The 25,408-nt window shown below is 41.7% G+C and overlaps 1 protein-coding gene across 1 annotated transcript in view; it reads right to left on the bottom strand.

Moving 5' to 3' along the window:
- The window catches only part of TLR3 (toll like receptor 3), a 309,450-nt gene extending 301,832 nt beyond the window's left edge, over positions 1-7,618 (bottom strand). Inside the window, exon 1 of the mRNA XM_044062513.1 lies at positions 7,442-7,618. The gene's annotated coding sequence lies outside the window, so the exon portion shown is untranslated. The remainder of the gene's footprint in view (positions 1-7,441) is intronic.
- Between the last annotated feature and the right edge of the window lie 17,790 nt (positions 7,619-25,408).

Below are 25,408 nucleotides of genomic sequence, written 5' to 3'. Positions count from 1 at the left end.
TTGTCGTTTTCCCACTTTTCGTTACTGTGCCGTAGTCATGGAGTTAGTATTTATAATTTGAGTGGGTGTGAGGGGTCCCAACTGCAAAAAAAATAATACAAAAAAAAAAATCTGTTTTTTTTTTTTTTTTTTTTTTTTTTTTTGTGGGTGTGTTTTTATTTTTATTTTTTACTCATCATTTTCAATAAATGGTAAACTGAAGAAAACTCTTTGACAGCTCATGGGTAAACTTTTACACACACACACACAGTTCCTCTTAGATTGAAAAGATGCCAACTTGCACCTCCGGTGCATTTTTTACTACAGGGACTTCAACACCCCTCAAACATATATAATTACAACACAATCACAGCTTCTGGTATAGTCATAGTACAAAGGCAGCATTATAAACTCTGACAAATGAAATTCTACTTGGAAAGAATGAACAAAGCACTCACAGGCACCATTTTTATCAACCTAGTCAAAGCTTTGTTTTCTTTTGTTTGTTTTTTTTGTGTGCTACTCTTTATGTTTGCATTTACATTAACAACCTGAAACAGGTATCAGTAGAGATACCACTTCCTGGTTTGATGAGTTTATCAAATGATCACCTCTCTGTCAAAGTCAATCTCTACTTCTCCCCTTCTGCCAACCTCATAAAAAGTGTTCTCAGCGATCTATAATTGCCCCCTCCTGTGTTTTTAAGATGAGCTGGGCTGAAGCTGATAGATCAACTGAACACATGTGACGTTCTCATTTTATCACATAACTAGAGAATGTAGTGGGATGTTTTTTTATTCTGAAGAAGTCATTTATACCATTGACAAAAGCGCTAATAAAGAGTATCCATCATCCTGCAACTTGTCTTTTGGTTCATTATTCTCATTTTCCTGGTTTGGAGTGTATTCTGATTGTTGGTTTAAGAGACTGAGCCATGGAGACAAATCCAGGAAGTGGTGGTAATCAAGCAAATTTTGAATCTGTGCTTACCCAAATCTAGTACTACTTTAAATGAACTTATTTCTAAATTAACCCAGAAGTTAGCTATATTTACGATCCCAAATGCCTTGGGTATCAACCGTATGGTCCCTGGTATTAATGGCAGTGAAAACAACTTACAAACAAGAGAGGACTTGGGATAACACCAGCACAAAGAACTACACTTCCCATAGTGCATTGGGGTAAGAGTCTGATGACCCAGGTGACTAATGATGATGTCAGAAACTAATTGCAAGCAGGAAGGACTGGTGGCAATGAGTTTTCTTTGAATATATGGTTACAAGAAGGTTTGGACCATAGTTTTTCAACTGGATAACCAATTAAAGTCTTTGCAGCAAAAAATGCTGAAGTTTAGAAAATTAAACTGGAGAACAGATATCTCAGAGAATGCCTGAAAAGGAAGCAGATACCTAAGAGACTGAGACTATGGAAATACCCCACTGGACTGGTACATGATTCTGTACTGTATTGTCAACTTTTGTCCCTGTTTAATAAACAGGGTTGTGAGCCGATTGAGTTATTAATAAAGACAGTGATAGGCAAATGAATGTGCTGAATGAAACAATTGTAAGAATAATTCTACACAAAATGACTTGTTTGAAAGTAAAGTTAATGTGTATAGAGCTATTTTTTTTTGGAAATTGACAAAGTTATTTGTGACCTCAAAAAATAAAAAAATCTAAAAAATTATTAAGGGATAAAAATGACTATGAAGCTGGTAAAGCTTACCCTGTTCTACCAGGACAGGGTGAAAATCACGTTGTCAATGTTAATACAGAAAGTGAGGTTACTAACACACCAGATGAATACTGTATTGATGACAATAATGGTGGAGCCCCTTTAGTAGCTGCCCCTCCGAGGAGGTCCGAACTAATGAATCGGAGGGGAGGGGGCCACAATGGAGGGAGAGGGAACAACAGTTACTCGCAAGCAACATGAACAGCAGGGGCAGTTACAGGGGGAGGGGCAGGGGGGTTACAGCAGATACTGAATGATGACTGTGTTGTAAACTGATGAAAATGAAGACAAATTTGAAATGTACCATTGTTGCTAACAATAGTGGTGATTTTAAGGTTTTTAATTTAAGTAGCACCCTTGTTACCACTGAATGGGCAGAACTGTTTGCAAAAGGTTTTTTATTTTGTTCCTTTAAAGGAAATATTGAATAAATTCTAGTGCAACTTAAGCTGTTTACTAGGAAAATCAATTTAAACAACTTTTTTGACAACCCAGTGTCAGACAGAGTTAATGCCTTTAAAAAGTAGTAGTACATTTAACCCCCCCCCCCCACTTCACCCCCTTGGTAATATTGTTGAGAAAATTGGACACAGAGATATTTATTCCATCAAAAAGAACAGCTCTCCCAGCTTTAGTAATCTCAGTGTTTCAGCATCAGCACTGTTTAAAAATATAGCATCAATAAAAAATACAAGGATTATGAAACCTGACAAAGGTGGGGTGGTGGATGTTAATGACCACATTGATTATGCCAGCAAACTACTAGGATTCTTGTATACAGATACTTGAAGAAGTGTCCATTAATGAAAATATTGCCTACCAGGGGGTTGATATACTGTTAGAACGATTGTTAAACAGACAGATTAGGAATATGAATATTTGAAAGTGGACCATCCTAAGACAACTACAATTTTCAGTATTCCGAAAATTCATAAGAGTGTCTGTGACCCACCATTAAGACCTAATGTGGATGCCAAAGCCTCAAAGACCTCACTGGCAAAATTTGTAGATTTTCAGATCAAGGGTATCTTGGATAAATTCCCACATATTTTTAACGATTTGTGGGATTTTTCTTTTATCTTACGTTAACTCACAGATTTATACAGACAAACTTTTGTTGGTCACAACAGATGTTACTGACCTTTTTTCTGTTATCCCCCATGATGAGGGGATGGAAATGTTTTATGAATTTCCGTGTAAAAATTACGGGTTTAGCCATGACAGGGTTCTTACTATTAGGGTGTTAATGGAAGCCATTCTGGAGAACATTTTTTTTTATTTTTGAACAACTATTCAAACAGAGGAAGGGAGTGGCAATCGGAGTGGCATGCTCCCCAACATTTGGTGAAAAGAATGCACTTGCAAAACATGTCAAAAAACACCCAGGACATTATTTTAAATACATGGCTATTTTGCAGTATAAAGAATTAAAGTGGCAAATAAAATACAATATCAGTGTACCCCCAGGGCTCAATGATGTGATTTCTATCAGTTGTGTTTTAAAGATGAAAGCTGAATTTGCTTTTTAAAATATTTTCTGTTCAGAGTATTTCAGTTCAACTATATATTGTGTATCTTGTTGTATGTTTAGAAATAATGTGTGTACTGTGTTTTTAAGACAGGCTGGGTTGAAGCTGATGACTTTCTTATTTTGTCATACAAGTAGAGAATATAGTGTGATTTTTTTTCATTCTGAAGAAGTCATTTATACCACTGACGAAAGCGCTAAAGTGCATTTTAATAAAGAGGATCCATCATCCTGCAACTTGTCTTTTGGTTCGTTTTTCTAATACTACAGGGACTTCATTTCAACACCCCTCAAACATATATAATTACAACCCAATCACAGCTTCTGGTAGTCATAGTGCAAAGGCAGCATTATGAACTCTGACAGATGAAATCCTACTTGGAAAGAATGAACGACAGCTCACAGACACCATTTTTATCAACCTAGTCAAAGCTTTGTTTTTTTTTTTCTCTCTACCCTACTATATGCCTCTCCTGTGCTTACTAACCTTAACAAATCCGACCTAAACAAACTCTCATCTTGTTATAATCATATTGCCAGATTTGTAACTGGCTTGCCCTACAGAACACACCATTGTATTAACCTGAAAAAACTTGGCTGGATAGAACTCCCAATTCTTCTCTAGCAGTACCAACTCATGGAGGCATTTAAAATCCTTAAACAACCTGAGAACACCCCTGCTCTAAAAAATTTAATAACTCCTTACACTAATCTAAGTTGCCTTCGCTCAGCAAATAGACTCCTTGTCCAAACAACTAAATCTTACAACCTAGGTGGTGACGCACTGTTTGCCAATACCACTGGAAAAATATGGAACTCCCTCCCCAACAACCTCATGCTTATAACTTCACTAGTTCAATTCAAAAAGAGTCTAAAACTCCACTATAAGTCACATTGGCTTTGTCCTTGCACAAACCCAGACTAGCTCTTTGCCGTAAACCAAGCCCATACTAGTTCTTAGTATTATCCAAACCCAAAAAGAACAACCTAGCGAGGGGATATCTAATCCCAAAAGAACAATGTATGTTAGCCAAACTCTAAGCTATAATTTGTCCTAACGACTTTGCTAGCATGTTATTAATGTATAGTATAATGAACTGTAGTATTCTGCATTTGATAGAGCATGGTAGTTTTATAATAGTATGTAAATTGCTTTTTTTTTCTTTCTTCTTCATTTTTGTTCATCTTAAACTCTATTTTTGTAACTATTTGTCATTGTAACTCTGTTGGAGCTTTTCTCCCCGGGCCTCCGCTGAAAATGGACATGTATCCAGTCGGACTATCCCGGTCAACAAATGTAAAATAAATAAATAAATAATAAAATAAATAAATAAATTGTTTGTGTGATCACCCTATCCTTTTACATTAACAACCTGAAACAGGCATCAGTAGAGATACCACTTCCTGATGAGTTTTCTATCAAATGGTCACCTCTCTGTCAAGATCAATTACTACTTCTCCCTTTCTACCAACCTCATAAAAAGTGTTCTCAAGGATTTATAATTGCCCCCTCCTAGTGTCTATTTGCATCAGTAAAACTACCATGACTTACCTCACCTTCTTATGCAAGTTGATGGTATCTTTTTTATCTGTTTAATCACTCTCTTTCTGCTACAAAAATAAGCTCAATCTAACTTCTTTTCCCTTATCGAACAGATCAGCAACAAAACTATTCTACTTAACTCTTCTAAGACAAAAGCTATGCTCTTTGGAACCAAGAAAAAGACCTCCAAAACCTCTTCTGTACTACAAATTGGAATCAATCCCTTCTATCCATTTTCTACACGGAGTCGGGCTGTCAAATCAGCACTGACTATCACCTAGAGCCAATGCTCACACTGCCAAGGTACTGACCATAAAAACACTACTAAGAGAAAATACAGATACTTTCCAATACATATATTTAGCTAAACCCATCCATAAACTGTTTCATCTTGGCAACACAAAAAAGATTAACACAGTACTATTCTAGGTCAACAAAAATCATCCCCTTTATACTCAAGCTCGCCGGAACAGCAGTACGTAATGGCATTCGCCCTCCCAACCAGAACATGACCTTCCCTTAGGGGTAACCACACTGAAACTTGAGCATTGCAAACAATCAAAAAGGAGAAAGCAAAGAGTCACACACTCCCCTAAGCATGAACACTACTCAAAACCCTATTAAGAACGACATGGCTCTCAGTCAATTAAGCTTCTAAATAAGCAAACATTTTCTCCCCTAGCAGCAACTAATAAGCCTTCTCCCCGCCTGCAATAACAGAAATCATGTAAGCTCTGCTCACTCTTTACAAGTTCCACAAACCACACTTCACTGCTTCTCAATTTCTGGCACTTGAGTATGGTAATGTATTCCTCTTATTTACAACTGCAGTTAAGCTCACTTTCACAAAGTAGCCAACTGCAGTGACAGCTCTCTGGCAACCGCTCTCTCAGTACCTTCCACTCTTTGGCCAACCACCACTTATAAAAATCTATTGTATAAAGGTACTAAACCGTGAACTCAAGGGATTACCCCCCCTTTTATTGTAGTTGCGTCTCAGTAATACCTCTCAGCTGTACAGATTTTCACAGAATGTTCAGATTTTTGCCTCATATTTTTGCTCTGTTTTTCATAATATTGTGTATTTCTGGTAAATTAGTAGCAAATCATTAAAGACTGAAGTTAGAAAATAATGACAGGCATTTGAGTTCCTAACTTCATACCCTTCAGAAAATTCTCTTCTAATGCAAAACCTGTTATATCAACTTTCTATGTTTGCAAGAGTGATACTTAAAACTGTCCCTATTTTGGGTCTTTGTCCCACTTTTATTTATGGCTTTGTCCAGACTTCTTGCTCTAAGAATTTGAGAGGTACGCTCAATGTAGATGTACTTTGCAATTTTACAGAAGGGTTACCACCTGTCCCACTTTGCGAGGGACAGTGCCTCTTTGGCCGGTTGTGTCCTGCAAAAAAAATTTAAAAATGGCAAATGGCCTGAGATTTTAGGACACAATTATTTCCTATATTTTATGTAATAGTTGCATAAAACAGTTATTCTGAATCTGAAACACCTAAATGCTATAAGAAACAGAATAAGCAACTAAAATGCTACAAGAATAATCGTTTACTTAGGCAAAAAAGTGAAGTTCTGCCCTTTGTACTGGCCGTGGGCATGTTTTGGCCTGCAAAATCTGACGTTTGTACCAAAAATGTCCCACTTTGGACATTTGAATAGGTGGCAACCCCAGGGGTTGAGACTGAAACTGCAAGGAGGAATCAGTGCTCTATCTCAGTTAACAAATTCAAATAAATAAAATAAATGAGTGGATTTGAGTCACCCAGGTGTACATTTGCACATGCGCAAGTGTTAAGTTCTATCTCTGGTCAAATGGGCTCACAAGTAAAGTTTGCTTCATAGCATGCATGGCAGTTCTGAACGCATGTACTTTTTAACTACTGGCACGGTTACGTCATACAGTCAAAATATACAGCAAGTGCCAAACGTGACAGAGGGCTGAACTACTGGGGCCTCTTTTCAACTATGATATACATACTTATAGGAGAACAGTGAGAATGAATAACAATACGGCATTGAGAGGAAGAGCAGACTCCAATAGTACATAATGCAAACAGAGTAATAAAATCTTATTCCACATGAATAGAAAAGGCAATCAACAGTGGAAACTTTCATAAATCCCCGTCACTGTAACTCATACAGACGTTGAAGGACTACTAGAGTATTACTATGGGTCACACAAAAAGTAGCAGACAGCCGAACCCAGCGCTATGTGTAAAAATGATACAGAGATTGAGCAAATGAATGCGTGATTGGGTGAGTCCACCCCTACAAATATATTTCGCATTTTCAAACGCAGATCCTTCTGCTGCAGTGCGGACTGGAGGAAAATAAAACAAGAAAGTAACTGAATTCTTTGTTCACAGTTTGGGTCAATAACAGAAAAGGCATTGCTACCACACGCATTGAAGTGGGATACGATAACTGAGTGATTGCTGCACAGAAAAAAGCAAACTATGTAAAGCACAGAATACAATTAAATTCGTTCTTAACTTGAAATCAAGATGTCAGAATTTGTCAAGAGGGGACTCGCACAATATAAAGTTGCACAAAGTTATTTTTGAATGGTTCAGTAATGTAATTAAAAAAAAATATTAAACAACCTCCAGGAGTGCACCCTATACCTGTTTTCCTTACCGGAAAACTTCCCGCAGCTTTATGACTTGTTACACCTATTCCAAAACGAATGGCCCTTTAACGGAGGGATGTAGAATACAGAGTCTCCGATTACCGACTCCACGTTTCGCTTGGTTACAGCAGCTAAAGTAACAATAAGTGGCGTAACTGCCACGCCATAAGTATCCCTGCAGCGCGCTAAGTGGAGCATGCCCAGTAATTTGATAAGAAGGCTACATTTTTATTACCACATGTAACCACCAGATTTCCGAGACAGAGATGGTCTTATTGTATTACTAGAAGTGAGTCATCCCTTAATCGTTGACACATTTCAAATGCATAGTCTGATTTGCGTACACTCAACCCATGTGGCCCTTTTGCAAGAATGCAAATACATAACAGTTAATAAACTGTACTTGATAATATTTCCTTTTATCGATAATACAAATGCAGTCTCACTAACTGCTGGCAACTGGCCTGAAGAGCAATACTAGGCATGTCAACCGATATGATGTCTAGTTATACACACTTCACTTCTTATTTTGGGTTGCCACCTTTGCATCCTTCAATTTTCTGCAAAGTAATGAAGCAATGAGTAGTCATGAAAACACCTGCCTTGTCTCAGGGTAGCCACATCCCTTTTAGCAAGCCACGCACTGAAGCACCAGTTTTTATTTGCTCTATATAGTTGATTGCAAAGGCAGCCTTAGATAAATCCCTAGGCAAAGTATTCCATGGTAATCCCCACCCTCCTGTCTAATATCACCTGCCTGGCATAAATAACAGTTCTTCCCTATTTTTTTCCCATCCTTTCCTCCTCATACTAGCCATATTAATTTTGTTTTGATTTTTCTTACATTTTATCTTCCTTTTCAGCTTTTGCCTATCACAACACATCCTAACGGGCCAAGATTGAACTGTAATAACTATAGAGGAAATAATTTAATTATGCAGGTGGTCTAGTAGGGTTGCCATCTGTCAGAAAATGTTCCTAATAGTCAGGAAATCGGGGTCTCTGTCAGGCAATCCAGAAATCATGGTCTCTGTCACAAAATTCAGTTTTGGTAAGAGAACTTGTCAGGTGTTTTGAATCATTGTGATGATTAAAATATTTCTGAAGTATTTTGCAAAAAAAAAGTGTTTCACTTGAATGTACTATCTGCATTGAAATCCTTGTCAGAATAGTCTTTTGCTTGTTTCATCTAGTATCCAGGGCAATGCATGGTACGACAATCAAATCAAATCAAAAGAACCCTCTTCATGATGCATCTTAGAACAGGAACACAAAAACTCTCAACGTTTTTTTTTCTAAAAGTGAAACAATGGATCTGTGGATCCATCCTCCAGCTAAATTTTATGTTCACTCTGATAAACCTACCTACTCTTTGTTTTTCTTCAATATAAATAATATTCTAGGTAATAATGTTGTTGTGTCTTTCGTTTTTTCCCGGTTAGGGGTCGCCACTGCGTAACTCCGGTCCGCTAATGATTGGTAGTTGATTTTTACATGCCGAGTTACCAGCCCTGACGCACAACCTTCAACGAAGGCACGCCCATTCACGCATGTCACCACGCAGAAGACGCTCTAGCTGAGAATCGAACCGGACAGCGTCTTACTGCGATGCGACAACGCTACCGCAGCACAACCACCGTGGGTTAATATTCTAGGTAAGAATAAAGTACAGTTTTGTACCTACCATAAATGTAGATGTTCGAGGATCTCCATTGCTGCAGTCCTGACATAAGGGTATTCCGCTGCCCACCATCGGCCCGAATACCAAAGGGCTAGAACCGGCGTCGGTCATCGGCGCTCGAGACTGACATCAGTACGTGTCAGTACAAATGCGCATGACTGACGCCATAACCTCAGTCTTTCTTGCCTCAGACGTCAGAATGCAAAAAAAAAACACCACCCAAACCTCAACCTAAAAAGAAAAAGGGGGAAGGAGGGAGGGAAAATTGGACTGCAGCAATGGAGATCCTCGAACATCTACATTTATGGTAGGTACAAAACTGTACTATGTTCTTCGTCTCCCATTGCTGCAGTCCTGACATAAGGGTAGAATCCCAGAGCAACGGAAAAAAGGGAGGCTGGTCAACTAAATAGCAGTAGGAGTTGCTGACATGCCCTGTAAGATTGCAGTGGCAAACCCAGCCCTAGACCTAGAATAAAGAGGTAAATGATAATGCTTTGTAAAGGTATGTACAGAACTCCAAGTAGCTGCTTCTAGAATGTCTTTAGTAGCTACCCCTCTCAAAAAAGCAGTAGAAGTGGCCGTAGCCCTAGTAGAATGAGGCCTGATCCCAACTGGAACATCCTCACCATGATGAGAGTAACAAAAAGCAATACAATGGCTAATCCACTTGGAAATAGTTTGTTTCGAGACAGCTTTCCCTCGTGAAGTCAAAGCAAAAGAAACAAATAATTGTTGAGAACTCCTGAACTCATTGGTTCTGCTCAAATAATACCTCAACTGCCTATGTACATCCAAAGAATGCAAAACTTTTTCCCCGTCATTTTGGGGATTAGCATAAAAAGTAGGCAAATGTATAGACTGGTTCAATGCCACATTAGAAATCACTTTAGGCAGAAAAGTAGGATTAGTACGTAAGGAAACCCTGTCATTGTGAAAAATCAGAAAAGGTTCCACTGCCATGAGGGCCTGTAATTCAGATACCCTTCTAGCAGAAGTAATAGCCAACAAAAAAGCAGTCTTCCAAGACAAGAACTGCAATCCAGCTGTAGCTGCAGGTTCAAAAGGAGGCAGAGTCAGCTTTTCCAAAACAAAATTAAGATCCCAGGTAGGAGTAGGAGCTCTCCGTGGGGGTCTGATATTCTTTGCCCCTCTAAGAAACTGTTTAACCAATGGATGTGAAAATAAAGGAGGGTCACAATCATAGTGAGCAGAAATAGCTGCAGCATGCACTTTTACAGAAGAGAAGGACAAACCCTTGTCCAATAAAACAGTCAAATATTGCAATGTACAACTCAAATTAGGCAATTCGACATCAAAGCCTTTAGCTGAACTCCAAAGAAAAAATCTCTTCCATTTACCAGCATAAACTTTTCGAGTACTAGGACGCCTGGCTTCCAAAATAACATCCAAAACTTGTTGAGGGAGCTGAAGGTCCTCCTTCTCTAAAACAGAATGCGCCAGGCTGTCAGGCACAGGGAGTGCACCCTGACATTGAGAAAATGATTGTTCTCCTGAGACAATAAATGAGGAATCTGTGGCATTGGCCAAGGTGGTACATGAATCAAGCTCCTCAACAGAGGGTACCAATGCTGACGAGGCCAATCCGGTGCTATAAGGATCATGCAAGGCTTGTCCCTCCTGACTTTCAACAGCACCTGTGGAAGAAGAGGCAGAGGAGGAAAAGCATACACGTGAAGGTTGCTCCAACTGAAGGATAGTGCATCTATTTTCCAGGCTTTTGGATGAAATAGCCTTGTGCAAAACAGTGGCAGTTGGAAATTCAGAGGAGAAGCAAACAGATCTATGTCCGGAGTTCCCCAAGCCATTGTCAACTGAAGAAATACCTGAGGGTCCAATTTCCATTCGTGAGGATCCACAATCTGTCTGCTCAGAACATCTGCTAAAGAATTTTGTGCTCCTGGCAGAAACTGTGCTCGAAGAGTGATGCACAGATTCAAAGCAGTTTCCCACAACAGCATTGCTTGTCTGCAAAGAGGGGAAGAATGAGTTCCCCCTTGCTTGTTGATGTACCACATGACCGTCGTGTTGTCTGTTCGAATCAACACCAGTCCTGGTTGAAGTAGGCTTTTGAATCCCTCCAAAGCAAATTGAACTGCCAGCATCTCTTTCATGTTGATATGCAAGTGAAGTAGCTCTGGGGCCCAAAGGTCTTGAATCCATTTTCCTCTGAAATGAGCTCCCCAGGCTGACTCCGAGGCGTCTGTCGTTAATATCTGACTTGCCTCTGGTTGGGTCACAGAGAGCCCCTTGTTTAGGTGACATTCCTGAGCCCACCACAGAAATTCTCTCTGAATGCAAGGTAGGATCCAATGACAGTGTCCAAATCGTGGCAGTGTTGAGTCCAAACGTTCTTGAGATACCATTGTAGCTTCCTCATATGCAGTTTGGCATTGGGAAGTACTAGAATGCAAGATGCCATGAACCCCAAGGCTTGAAGGACTGTCCTTGCAGTCAGCCTGGACATTACTGATAGCTGTTGGAAGTATAGGTGAAGATTCCTTTGTTTGTCCGGGGTAAGAAATGCCATCTGAGCAGCTGTATTCAGTTTCACACCCAGAAAACACATCTCTTGTGAGGGTACTAGACTGGACTTTATTTCGTTCACAGAATACCCTAGGCATCTGAAAACTGTCATTACATACTGCAGATGTTGAAGAAGTTCGTGCTTGCCTTGAGCCAGAATCAAACAGTCGTCCAGATAAGGATAAATTTGAATTCCTGCTAGCCTGAGAAAAGCTATTACTGGAGCCAGGACTTTCGTGAATACCCTGGGCGCAGTAGACAAGCCAAACGGCAATGCAGAGAACTGATAATGCAAATTCCCATTCCGAAACCTCAGGAAATTCCTGCAACTGGGCCTGATAGGAATGTGAAGATAGGCCTCTTTGAGATCCAGAGTCACCATCCAGTGATCTTTGCCCAGCATAGGCAACAGCTGTTGCAGTGTTAACATCTTGAATTTTGGAATTTCCAGAAAGGTATTTAGAATGGACAAGTCCAGAATTGGTCTCCAAGTATTTCCTTTCTTTGGCACTAAGAAAAGACGGGAATAAAACCCGTGCCTCTTTCTGCAGAAGGTACTTCCTGTATTGCTTCCAACTGAAGCAGAGAAGAAATTTGAGTCTGCGCTTCCAGTTTTTGCTGACGAGGCACATCCGGCATACCTTTGAAAGGAGGGAATGTGTGGAAATAAAATTTGTAGCCTCGATTTATTATGTCCAATACCCATTTGTCTTGGGTAACCAAATGCCAATTCCTTTTGAAAAATCTCAGTTTTCCTCCCAGAGGGGCTGCCAGCAAGGCAGAGTCCGGCAGCTGAAGACACGGGTCATTGGGTCTGTTTCCGAAAGGACTGACCCCTGCCCTCCCCAGCAGAAGGGGTAGAAGAACTCAAAAACCTAGAAGTAACAGAGCCCTGAGAGGAAGCCCTACCCCTACCTCGCCTCGACCTGCCCCTAGACTGATAATCCGAAGAGGGGAAAGACCAACCCTTAGCAGGCCAATTCCTACTGAACTTATGGGGCTGAACCTGTAAAAAATCCTTAACTGTCTGCATAGACTTAGCTTTTTCCTCCATTATTTTCAAAACTGACTCTACTGGAGGACCAAAAAGAACATCAGATTGTAGAGGAGCATCCATAATTCGAGCCTTAACATGCTCTGACAAGGTCTGATCCTTAAGCCAAGCATGCCTACGAATGACTGAACTAGTAGCAGCCACCCTGGAAGAAGCCTGTAAAGCATCAAAACCACACTGCAAAGAATGCTTACCAACTTGGTCTGAAGCATGCACTAAATCCTGAAGCTCTTTACAGTCAATACCTTCAGCTAAAGCATCTACTTTACATTTCAATTGGCCCAGCAAATAATTTTGATACCGAAGCATATGAAACTGACAATTTAAAGCTCTCATAGCCAAAGTAGAAGAGGTATACAGTTTTTTACCCCACCTATCCAGGGCCCTAGCATCCTTGTCCAGAGGAACTGGATTCTTAACCACAGAAGCCCTAACCCCTTTGGGGCCTTGAGTAATAGTTTCTGGATCCGCCCTAGGACTCTTATATAAGTACTTGTGAGCTTCCGGAACCCTGTAGTATCTGTCTGGTTTAACCGGGGCAGGAGGCAGAGAATCTGGGTTAAGGGCAGCCTCAGAAAACACATCCTGAACAACATCCAGCACAGGGGGAATAGCCAAGGGCCTATGCTGAGGCAAAACAAGAATTCTCTCAGTCTTTACGGAATCAGAATAATCCTGGCCCTCCCATTTGAAATGTTCCCTCATGGAATGCAAAGTCTCAGAGAAAGAAAAATCTTCTGGAGGGGACGAGAGGAGTAGAGTCCTCAGCCTCCGAATCAAAATAGGGAGGAAATCCTGAAGTTCTTCTACAGAGGAATCAGACTCATTGGAAGACTGAACCAAACCCTCCAACTCTGGCTCTACCCTGGGCCTCTTCGCAGGGGGGGGCATAGAACCCCTAATTAAAGTAATCAAATCTTCAGCCATCTTTAACATGTGCTTCCTAGGAGCTGGACCCTGGGGACACGCACCAACAGGGGCAGACTTAGACTTAGAATGGCCTTTGCTATGAGAAGGAGGAGGCCTAACTACCCTATGAGGGGAGGGAACCACTGACATCAGAGAAGCACCCTCAGCCTGGCCTAACACAGGAGAAGCCACTTCCTGCAGTAACAAAGGCTCCCCTTGAGACTCAGGTAAACTTTCAGAAGGAGCCGCTGAAGTAGCCAGTGGTACTACAGAACCGGCGTCCGGAGCGGCCGCCTCATCCTGTTTGGACCGCAAAGACTTTTCTTTGCGCTTCTTAGAAGAACCAGTCGTCGGAGAATCCGACGGCATGTTATAATTACAACGTTTACCAAACACTAGCCTAGCACAGTCTAACCGACGTTTAATAGTACGCTTGTTAAAAGTAGCACAAAAGCGACACCCAACAACGTCGTGCTCAGGCCCTAAACAAGGAATGCAGAGTGAATGGTAATCCCTATGAGGAATCTGTTTCCCACAAGAAATACAGTTATTAACTTTTTCTGACATCCGTCAATACTGAGGCAAGAAAAAGACAAAAATGTCCCCAAAGGGGTACTTAGCCCAACTTGGTCTCCGGTCTGAAACTCGAAAACCGACAATTCCAGAACGCCGAACGGCACTTGCAAAAGCTGCTTCTGCTTAGGGACCATGCGGCAAGAAAGACTGAGGTTATGGCGTCGGTCATGCGCATTTGTACTGACACGTACTGATGTCAGTCTCGAGCGCCGATGACCGACGCCGGTTCTAGCCCTTTGGTATTCGGGCCGATGGTGGGCAGCGGAATACCCTTATGTCAGGACTGCAGCAGTGGGAGACGAAGAACATCATGCGGATTGAGAAAAATTTTATAAAGTGTACATTGCAGGAAACAGTGTAGACATACGTTTTTCTTTTTTTTTTTAGAATCCCATGTTGATCTAGTGTGATACATTCAACAAACATACCAGTTCCCTAAAGAATATTACCAATATATTTTAACATGTGTAACACGTTTATACATTTGCTTGTCAGTTGCATTTAGCACAGTATTTATAATTTTTTCAAAGCTCTCGCTAGCATGATCATTAACTTTCGAAGAGGTGCAATTTATATTTACTTATTGAAATGGGTGTGGAAATGTGTGGAGCAAAGGGTGGAGCTTTTGTCAGGATTTTGTATCTTCCAAAGGTGGCAACAATGGTTGGGGCTTTTGTCAGGTTTTTGCATCCTTCAAAGGTGGCAACTATACTAGTGGCCAGTAAGCTTCCAGAAGCTATCATGTTCTATATGCTCTGAAGTGCATGCTATAGCTTTTTCCAACAGCCATTGGTTCAATGATGGCTCGAAAAAAAAAAAGACTACTAAGGAAAGAAACAATTTATGTCCAAGATTTAATGTTCAAGGCTAACAACACAGCAATTACGATAAATGTGAGTAGAAGTTATCCATAAACTGAGAATAAAATGCTTTTAAGGGAACATGAATTGTATCATATCAGGGCTGACTGCCTTCTCCCTTCTCCTCCACCCCAAGAAAGATAGGAGGATTCAATAAACGCTATTCCCTACATAGTAATTTTTCAACATGTGCACATCGTGGTGAGATGCACACATGGCCACAGAAAGTTTTAGATTCAGTAAGTGCCATGTAGAGGCACACACTCCCATGCAACCCAGCAAGCACCGAGGTATACCAAATTACAGCTGAATTGCATGCTAATCAACCAATCCAACAACATGGTGGAGCTGTTCAATAAGCTACAAAGTCTACACCGATAAAACTATGCCAACTACTGCATCTACAAGAACCCAGACACTGGGGATGCACAAGCCAGTGCATTTCTTTGTGCCAGTCCCAAGCCTGGATAAATGGGGAGGGTTACGTCAGGAAGGGCATCCGGCGTAAAATTTTGCCAAACCATACATGCAGAAAATAGTACAGAAATTCATACCGGATCGGTCGGCCCAGGTTAATGACTGCCACCAGTACTGTTGGCCAACAGGGTGCTGGCGGAAATTGTGCTACTGTTGGCCGAAGGAGGAGAAGAGGCGGAAGACATGCCCAAAGGCAGGTAAAGGCTAGGACTGTGATAGTGAGGGTCGGAACTTTGAATGTTGGCAGTATGACTGGTATAGGGAGAGAGCTAGTTGATATGATGGACCGAAGGACGGTTGGTATATTGTGTGTGCAAGAGACCAGATGGAAGGGGAGCAAGGCTAGGTGCATCAGAGACTGTTTCAAATTGTTTTATCATGGTGTGGATGGGAGGAGAAATGGCGAAGGCATTATCCTGAAGGAACAGTATGCTAAGAGTATTTTGGAGGTGAAAAGAGTGTCAGATAGAGTGATGTTTATGAAGCTGGAAATTGATGGTGTAATGATGAATGTTGTTAGTGCATATGCTCCACAAGTTGGGCGTGCGATGGATGAGAAAGAACATTTTTGGAGTGAGTTAGATGAAGAGGTGATGACTGTACCCAAGGGTGAGAGACTGGTGATTGGAGCAGATTTCAGTGGGCATGTTGGTGAAGGGAACAGAGGGGATGAGGAAGTGATGGGTAGGTATGGTGTTAAACAAAGGAATGCAGAAGGTCAGATGGTAGTGGATTTTGCGAAAAGGATGGATGTGGCTGTGATGAATACATATTTTAACAAGAGGGAGGAGCATAGGGTGACATACAAGAGTGGAGGAAGATGCATACAGGTGGATTATATCTTATGTAGAAGGGCCAATCTGAAGGAGATTGGAGACTGTAAAGTGGCGACAGGGGAAAGTGTAGTTAGGCAGCATAGGATGGTGGTTTGTAGGATGACATTGGTGATCAAGAAGAGGAGGATGAGTGTGAGGGCAGCACCAAGGATCAAATGGTGGAAATTGAAAAAGGGTAATTGTGAGGTGATGTTCAGGGAAGAGTTAAGACAGGCACTGGATCGCAGTGAAGAGTTAGAATAGAGGGTAACTACAGCAGAGCTAGTAAGAGAGATGGCTAGAAAGGTGCTTGGTGTGACATCTGGAAAGAGGAAGGAGGACAAGGAGACCTGGTGGTGGAATGAAAAAGTACAGGAGAGTATACAGAGAAAGAGGTTGGCGAAGAAGAAGTTGGATTGTCAAAGAGATGAAAAAAAGTAGACAAGAGTATAAGGAGATGAGGTGCATGGCAAAGAGAGAGGTGGCAAAGGCTAAAGATAAGGCGTATGAAGAGTTGTATAAAAGGTTGGAAACTAAGGAGGGAGAAAAGGACCTGTACTGATTGGCTAGACAGAGGGACCAAGCTAGTAAAGATGTGCAGCAGGTAAGGGTGATAAAGGATAATGAGGGAAATGTACTCACAAGCAAGGAGAGTGTGTTGAGCAGATGGAAAGAGTACTTTGAGGGGTTGATGAATGAAGAGAATGAGAGGGAGAGAAGGTTGAATGATGAATGAGAGGGAGAAGGTTGGATGATGTGTGGATACTGAATCATGAAGTGCAGTGGATTAGCAAGGAGGAAGTAAGGATAGCTATGAAGAGGATGAAGAATGGAAAGGCTGTTGGTCCCAATGACATACCTGTGGAAGCATGGAGGTGTTTAGGTGAAATGGCAGTGGAGTTTTTAACTAGATTGTTTAATGAAATCTTGAAAAGTGAGAGGATGCCTGAGGAATGGAGAAAAAGTGTTTTGGTACCAATTTTTAAGAATAAAGGTGATGTGCAGAGCTGTAGTAACTACAGAGGGATTAAACTCATCAGTCACAGCATGAAGTTATGGGAAAGAGTAGTGGAAGCTAGGTTAAGAAGGGAGGTGATGATTAGTGATCAGCAGTATGGTTTCATGCCAGAAAAGAGCACTACAGATGCAATGTTTGCTCTGAGAGTGTTGATGGAGAAGTACAGAGAAGGTCAGAAGGAGTTGCATTGTGTCTTTGTGGATTTAGTGAAAGCATATGACAGAGTGCCTAGAGAGGAGTTGTGGTATTGTATGAGGAAGTCGGGAGTGTCAGAGAAGTATGTAAGAGTGGTACAGGATATGTACGAGGGTAGTGTGACAGCAGTGAGGTCTGCGGTGGGAGTGACAGATGCGTTTAAGGTGGAGGTGGGATTACATCAAGGATCAGCTCTGAGCCCTTTCTTATTTGCAATGGTAATGGACAGGTTGACAGACAAGATCAGACAGGAGTCCCCGTGGATTATGATGTTTGCAGATGACATTGTGATCTGTAGTGAGAGTAGGGAACAGGTGGAGGAGACCCTGGAGAGGTGGAGATATGCTCTAGAGAGAAGAGGAATGAAGGTCAGCAGGACTAAGACAGAATATATGTGTGTGAATGAGAGGTAGGATAGAGGAATGGTGAGGATGCAGGGAGTAGAGGTGGCGAAGGTGAATGAGTTGAAGTACTTGGGATCAACAGTTCAGAGTAATGGTGAGTGTGGAAGAGAGGTGAAAAACAGAGTTCAGGCAGGATGGAGTGGGTGGAGAAGAGTGTCAGGAGTGATTTGTGACAGACGAGTACCAGTACGAGTGAAAGGGAAGGTCTACAAGAGGGTAGTGAGACCAGCTATGTTATATGGGTTGGAGACAGTGGCATTGACAAAAAGGCAGGAGTCAGAGCTTGACGCGGCAGAGTTGAAGATGTTAAGACTTGCACTGGGTGTGATGAGGATGGACAGGATTAGGAATAAGTATATTAGAGGGTCAGCCCAGGTTGGAAGGTTTGGAGACAAAGCCAGAGAGGCAAGATTACATTGGTTTGGACATGTGCTGAGGAGGGATGCAGAGTATATTGGGAAAAAGATGCTAAGGATGAAGCTGCCAGTAACAGGAAAAGAGGAAGGCCTAAGATAAGGTTTATGGATGTGGTGAGAGAGGACATGTAGGTGGTTGGTGTGACAGAGCAAGATGCAGAAGACAGGAAGAAATGGAAACAGTTAATCTGCTGTGGCGACCCTTAGTGGGAGCAGCTGAAAGAAGAAGAAGTACTACTGCATTTACAAGGTAAGTCTTGAACCTGGAGTGTATTGTGTAATAATAAGAATGATTGGCATATCCTTGTATCACACTAATAGAGCAACATATCCTTGTTTGTGCCATACCATTTGCTCACCCCCCCAAAAAGAACAGTCCAGTCTTGTTTGTGCCATAACAGTAAATCAACTATGATCACCCCCCCCCCCACAAAAGCAGGAAAATGACACAATCTGCTAACAAACCCTCTTTGAAATGCTAAATGTTCTATCAAAGAAACTGTCCCTGAAACATTTGTACATATTTATCACACAGAATTCTATTTTCATGCATTGGCAGTCACACATACCTTTGAAATGGCTTGGCAAACATACCCATGCCATCAGTACACTTCTAACTAATGCATACAGATAAAAGTGTACAAGCCCATGCTTCAGATAGTTTTTAAATACATTCCAGAACATGCTGTATGTAGCTAACCAAATGGAAGCATACATAGGTTCATAGGTAGGTACTAGGCTATCGGCCCAAGGGCCTACGTAAGCCTAGCCAACAAGGTTCCCTGGCTTACACCACTCAAGAAAGTTATTTTCCTGTGCCACTGTCGAGCAGAGACACAGAAGTGATCCCCGGGGTGTATTTCCTATTTCCCATCCACTCATCAAAATTTTTCTTGAAGAGTGCTAATGAAGAACTTTGCTTGACATAGATGGGTAGCCTGTTCCAGAGTATGGGAAGTCTCTGGGATAGGAATCTATCCCTCCAGCATGTCCTGTTTATTGTGGTGACAAGGTTTAGGTCCCTAGAGCATGTAGCCCGGAGGGATTGGGATTTCTTTATGTGTAGCATGTCCAACAGCTCTGGGTTTGACACAGCTTTATATGTTAGGGAGAGATCACCTCGGAGTAGGCGATATGCTACGGAGTAAAGCTGGAGTTTTTTGAGACGGTCAGTGTAGGGCATTTGTTTGAGTCCAGTAATCCTCTTTGTGAGGTACTTCTGTGGCCTTTCCAGCTGCTGCAGATGTCTTGTGAGGTACATTCCAAAAGGGGTGTTGTACTCTATAATGGGTCTAATGAGTGTCGAGTAGAGGGAAACAATGACTTCTTTTTTCCTGGATGAGAACCCTCTTATGATGAGATGTGCTACGTAGAAGGACTTCCTGACTACTGTGGCGATGTGACTATCAAAGGAGAGACTACTGTCCACCTGGGTCCCAAGGTCTCTTATCATGCATTCGGTGTTAAGTAGATTGCTGCCTATGTGGTAGTTCATGGGTACAGAGTTTTTACCAAAGGGGATGACACTGCACTTTTTGGCATTGAGCTTGAGGCCATGGCTCTGACACCAGGCATCTGTCTCAGAGAGGCCCTTCTGTAGGATGTTCACATCATTTGGGGACTTGACTATGGCTCCTAGTTTGCAGTCATCTGCAAACTTCGTTAGCCAGAGGCCTTCTGTGTTAGCCTGTACTTCAGAGAAGTAGATACAAAACAGGAGTTGACCCAGGCCGGAACCCTGTGGTACTCCACTTGTCACTGGTTTGAGGTCAGATTTGGAGTCTGCAACTTTTACAGTGTGGGTTCTGTCAGTGAGCCAGTTGGCAACCCATCTTGTGACGTAGGGATTTATGCCTAGTTTATTGAGTTTAGCTATAATTCCAGAATGGGGGATGGTGTTGAAAGCCTTGGCGAGGTCAAGTGTGAACCACCTTACCCTCATCTACAGTTTTGGTGACTGCCTCAAAGAAGTCGATCAGGTTCAGGAGGCATGATCTGCCTTTCACAAACACAAACTGGGTGGGATCCAGAGTTTGGAGGTTACCAATGTCTTTGTTTATGAGTTCCATGATGATACATTCCATGGCCTTGCAGACCAGGCTCGTCAGGCTAATAGGTCTATAGTTCCCAGGATCAGTGGTGGCTCCCCCTTTGTGGAGTGGGATAACTGTTGCTGTGTGCCATTCAATGGGCACAAAGCCTGATGCGAGACTATTATTGAACATGGTGCTTAAGTGAGGAGCCAGTTCATTCTGAAGTTCATGTAAAACACAGCCGGGGATGCTGTCCGGTCCCATGGATGCTGTGTTTTTGGCTTTAGAGAGTGGAGCTTTCACCTGCGTAGTTGTGATTACAGGGACTCTGCATTCTTCCTGTATAAATATGGGCCCTTTAGGTGGTGAGGGGGGGTAAAGTTAGCACTGAACCTATCTGCCAGGATGTTGGCAATATCATTTGGTTCTGTAATTTTCGTGCCTTTGTGCTGTAACTCAGAGCAGATCTGGGTGTTGCCATTGAGATTCTTGACATAGCTATAGAATGCTTTGTGGTTGTCCTTGGAATTAGTGGTGATTTTATTTTCGTAGCTAGCTTTGGAGGATCTTATAAGGGATCTCAGCTTCTTACTGAGGCTGACCAGGGAGCTCCGCCACTCATGGGATTTTACTCTCTTTTGTAACAGTTTCTTCCTTCTGCTGTAAAATTTGTTTATGGCAGGGGACCACCAGATTGGCTTCCTTTTTTTGGAGGATAGCGTCTTGGTTCTGTTTGGGATAGCACAATCCATGCACTCATGTAAGTGCTTATAGAGTGCATTTGTGTAGGATTCAGCAGTTGTAACTGTATTGTCCATCTGCATGGGTGTCATGAAGTTCACTACTTCTGTCTTAAGAAGCATGAAGTTGGCTTTGGAGAAATTTCTTACTGTGGTTTCCTTAATGGGGGATGGGAGTGGGATGTGGATATCAAGGGTGATTAGCTTATGGTCGGATCGGACCAACGAGGAGTTGACTTCAGGTGTGGAACACCTGTCACTCATGTCGGTAATGACTAGGTCTAGGATATTGTTGCCCCTGGTGGGGGTGTGGATAAGTTGATCTAGGGCATTGTAGTTTATGAATTCCAGAAAGCATTGCGCTAAGTTGGTACATGAGTAGTTTTCCCAGTTAATGGTGGGGTGGTTGAAGTCGCCCATTATTAGTGTTTGGTTGAACCCTAATATTTTCCAGTACATCAAGAAAAGAGGAGTGGGAATCCTGGGGTATGGTGGGGGATCTGTAGCAAGCTACAATTTGGATTGCAGTTTTGCCTTAGTTGCACTTAGATAACCTCGGATGCAATATGCTGAGCAACTAGCCTGGAGGTGTGGATATCCTTAATGAATATGGACACACCCCCACCTTTGGTGTTTCGGTCCAGGTTACATGGCCAAAAAGTATGGTATGAGTTATAGCCTGGTAGTGCAGGGGTGCTCTCTGGAGCCTTGAACCAGGTCTCAGTCACTGCACAGATATCGATGTTCTCCATTTTAAGGAGTGCCTCGAGTGAGACTTCTAGCATTGAGCAGCATTACCTTCAGTTTTTGCTTGCTTGTTCCTGTTATGGTAGTGAATTTGTTACTTGAACCCTGCCTAAAAAGGCACTATAGAAGCAGCAAAAGCCTTAGCCAGTATCTGGAATCCCAGGGGCGACAGGTGCAGGCCATCTGTGGCAAAGCATCATGGTCTGTTGACCATGTCATCCCAAGCAGACAGATACTGGATCCCTTAGAATGACACCAGAAGCTTAGCCAATTGTTGAAGTCAATCATTTTGTCCTTGTACTGCGGTATCATTCTTGGTGATGGCAGAATGCTACTCCGGGCTAGGATCATACCTGCCTGGGCTACAAGATCGGAGAGCTCTTCCATGTCTCTTTTCATGTAGTCCATGGAGGTACTTCTCAGGTCATTCACATTAACATGGACAATGACAGAGTCATATTTGTACTTGTTGTGGAGTGACCTGAATGCGTGGGTTATGTGGCGGATCCTGGCACCCGACAGGCAGCTGACAGTAACCTTCTCCTTGTTTAGCCTGGTGAGTAGGACATCAGTGTGCCTGACTATAGAGTCACCTATGACTAGTGTATTGGGTATGTTGTTTTGCCTTATTGGCTGTGTTTGAGTGGCACACTGAGTCTGTGAGCTATGTGTCATTTGGGTTGTGTTGGGGGATGGAGGTTGCTTGTGTTTCTGCTTTGGAGGTCTCTTTTGCTTAGGCAGATTATTATTGAGAGCCACCGCGAATGTTTTTGAGTTTGTATGTGTGGACTTCGGTGGTGTAGACATAGTGAGACTATGTGATGAGTGTGTGAGTGTGGTGTGGTGTGGTGCAAATGTTTACCTTCTCATCATGACTGGCAGGTTCAATCTTGGTTGGAGAGAGCTTTTCCTCCAGTTTGGCTAGATAAGTGCATCTCTCACAGGTTGTAGTTTTGGGTGGTAGGAGGAGAGGGTTGTCTGTGTAGATGAGGCAATTTCTACATTGCCTCAAGATGCCCAGATTCATCAGATAGACAGGGCAGAACACTGGGAGCTGACCCTTGGACATGCCTGAATAAAAACTATTTTCCTCTAGATAAGTGAGGAAAGTGAGTACAAGAGCTGTTTTTCTCAACGCCAGTGAAAAAAGTAAGTACAAAAACTGTTTTCCTCTAGGTAATGAGGAAGATTGAGTGCTATAGTAATTAGTAGCTTATTTAGTGATTACAAGTTCTGAACTAGTGCTGAGCATGAATAAGCAAATTTAAGTACTAAAACTAAGAATCTGCATCTGCACTAGACGAGTTACAGGACAGAAACAAGTGCAAATGCAGGCTTTCAAATCAGAAAGTTGAGAGAGATGGAAGATTGCCCAAACGGCCAGTAATTACAAATTCTGGGCCAGAACCACTCCTTATGTGGTAGACAGGTTACCTAATGCTTACCACTCCCACTGATAAGCTAGAAAGCTTCCCTCAAACACAGAAAGGCTTGGGGGCTCAGAAGCTTACAAATAGTCCTGGATACAGCAAATCTGTATCTGGAACACTAGTTACAGGAAAGGTAGGAAACAGGCTTACAGTTTTTTTTTTACAGAAAAGTATCAAAAACAGTAGTAAAAACAATTCACATGTAGTGCAAGCTAGCACACTTGAGTATGTAGCAATATTAGACCACACACAGTTTGAAAAATGCAATTCAATTAAAAAGGACTAAAAACAAGTGCAGAAAGGGTTTATTAGGTAAAATGTGGTAAAGAGATGGGACTGGGGGAGTGTCCTAGATCAACTCTACAGTGGGGTGGGCACTGCAAAAGCCACCAAATTTAACTACAAACCAAAAACAGGGAGGGGTGGGGGTGGGGAAGACAGTTTCAGCAGAGATCTGAGCAACCACTAATATAGTACAACTATTAAGCCAAAAAAATATTCTCAGCTGAATATTTGCAGATCAGTCTCTCAGAACAGTGAGACAACAGATATCTAAGCAACAATTAAACTCTATAATAAAGAAAAATATACTCAGTTCTGTATATTTGCAGATAGTCTTGTAAGGCTGTCTCTCAGAACACAGGTTCCAATTTAAATGCAGGCTGTTATTAACAGGTCAAATTAAGGGAACCTTGAGTTAGGTAACACACAAGCTATAAAAAACAGTTATATCAGCTGAAGACAAGGCAGAAAATGGGGGTGGGAAGACAGTTTCAGCAGAGATCTGAGCAACCACTAATATAGTACAACTATTAAGCCAAAAAATATACTCAGCTCTGTATATTTGCAGATCAGTCTCTCAGAACAGTGAGACAACAGATATCTAAGCAACAATTAAACTCTATAATAAAGAAAAATATACTCAGCTCTGTATATTTGCAGATAGTCTTTTAAGGCTGTCTCTCAGAACACAGGTTCCAATTTAAATGCAGGCTGTTATTAACAGGTCAAATTAAGGGAACCTTAAGTTAGGTAACACACAAGATATAAAAGAAGACAAGGCAGAAAATGGGTGTGGGAAGACAGTTTCAGCAGAGATCTGAGCAACCACTAATATAGTACAACTATTAAGCCAAAAAAATATAATCAGCTCTCTATATTTGCAGATCAGTCTCTCAGAACAGTGAGACAACAGATATCTAAGCAACAATTAAACTCTATAATAAAGAAAAATATACTCAGCTCTGTATATTTGCAGATAGTCTTGTAAGGCTGTCTCTCAGAACACAGGTTCCAATTTAAATGCAGGCTGTTATTAACAGGTCAAATTAAGGGAACCTTGAGTTAGGTAACACACAAGCTATAAAAACAGTTATATCAGCTGAAGACAAGGCAGAAAATGGGGGTGGGAAGACAGTTTCAGCAGAGATCTGAGCAACCACTAATATAGTACAACTATTAAGCCAAAAAATACTCAGCTCTGTATATTTGCAGATCAGTCTCTCAGAACAGTGAGACAACAGATATCTAAGCAACAATTAAACTCTATAATAAAGAAAAATATACTCAGCTCTGTATATTTGCAGATAGTCTTTTAAGGCTGTCTCTCAGAACACAGGTTCCAATTTAAATGCAGGCTGTTATTAACAGGTCAAATTAAGGGAACCTTGAGTTAGGTAACACACAAGCTATAAAAACAGTTATATCAGCTGAAGACAAGGCAGAAAATGGGGGTGGGAAGACAGTTTCAGCAGAGATCTGAGCAAGCACTAATATAGTACAACTATTAAGCCAAAAAAATATACTCAGCTCCGTATATTTGCAGATCAGTCTCTCAGAACAGTGAGACAACAGATATCTAAGCAACAATTAAACTCTATAATAAAGAAAAATATACTCAGCTCTGTATATTTGCAGATGGTCTTGTAAGGCTGTCTCTCAGAACATAGGTTCCAATTTAAATGCAGGCTGTTATTAACAGGTCAAATTAAGGGAACCTTGAGTTAGGTAACACACAAGATATAAAAGAAGACAAGGCAGAAAATGGGGGTGGGAAAACAGTTTCAGCAGAGA

This window comes from Protopterus annectens, chromosome 2.part1 (assembly GCF_019279795.1).
Source record: "Protopterus annectens isolate FY-2018-M chromosome 2.part1, PAN1.0, whole genome shotgun sequence".
NCBI lineage: Eukaryota > Metazoa > Chordata > Ceratodontiformes > Protopteridae > Protopterus > Protopterus annectens.
Note: the sequence above shows the minus strand (reverse complement) of the source record. Positions and strands in the feature narration are given on the sequence as shown.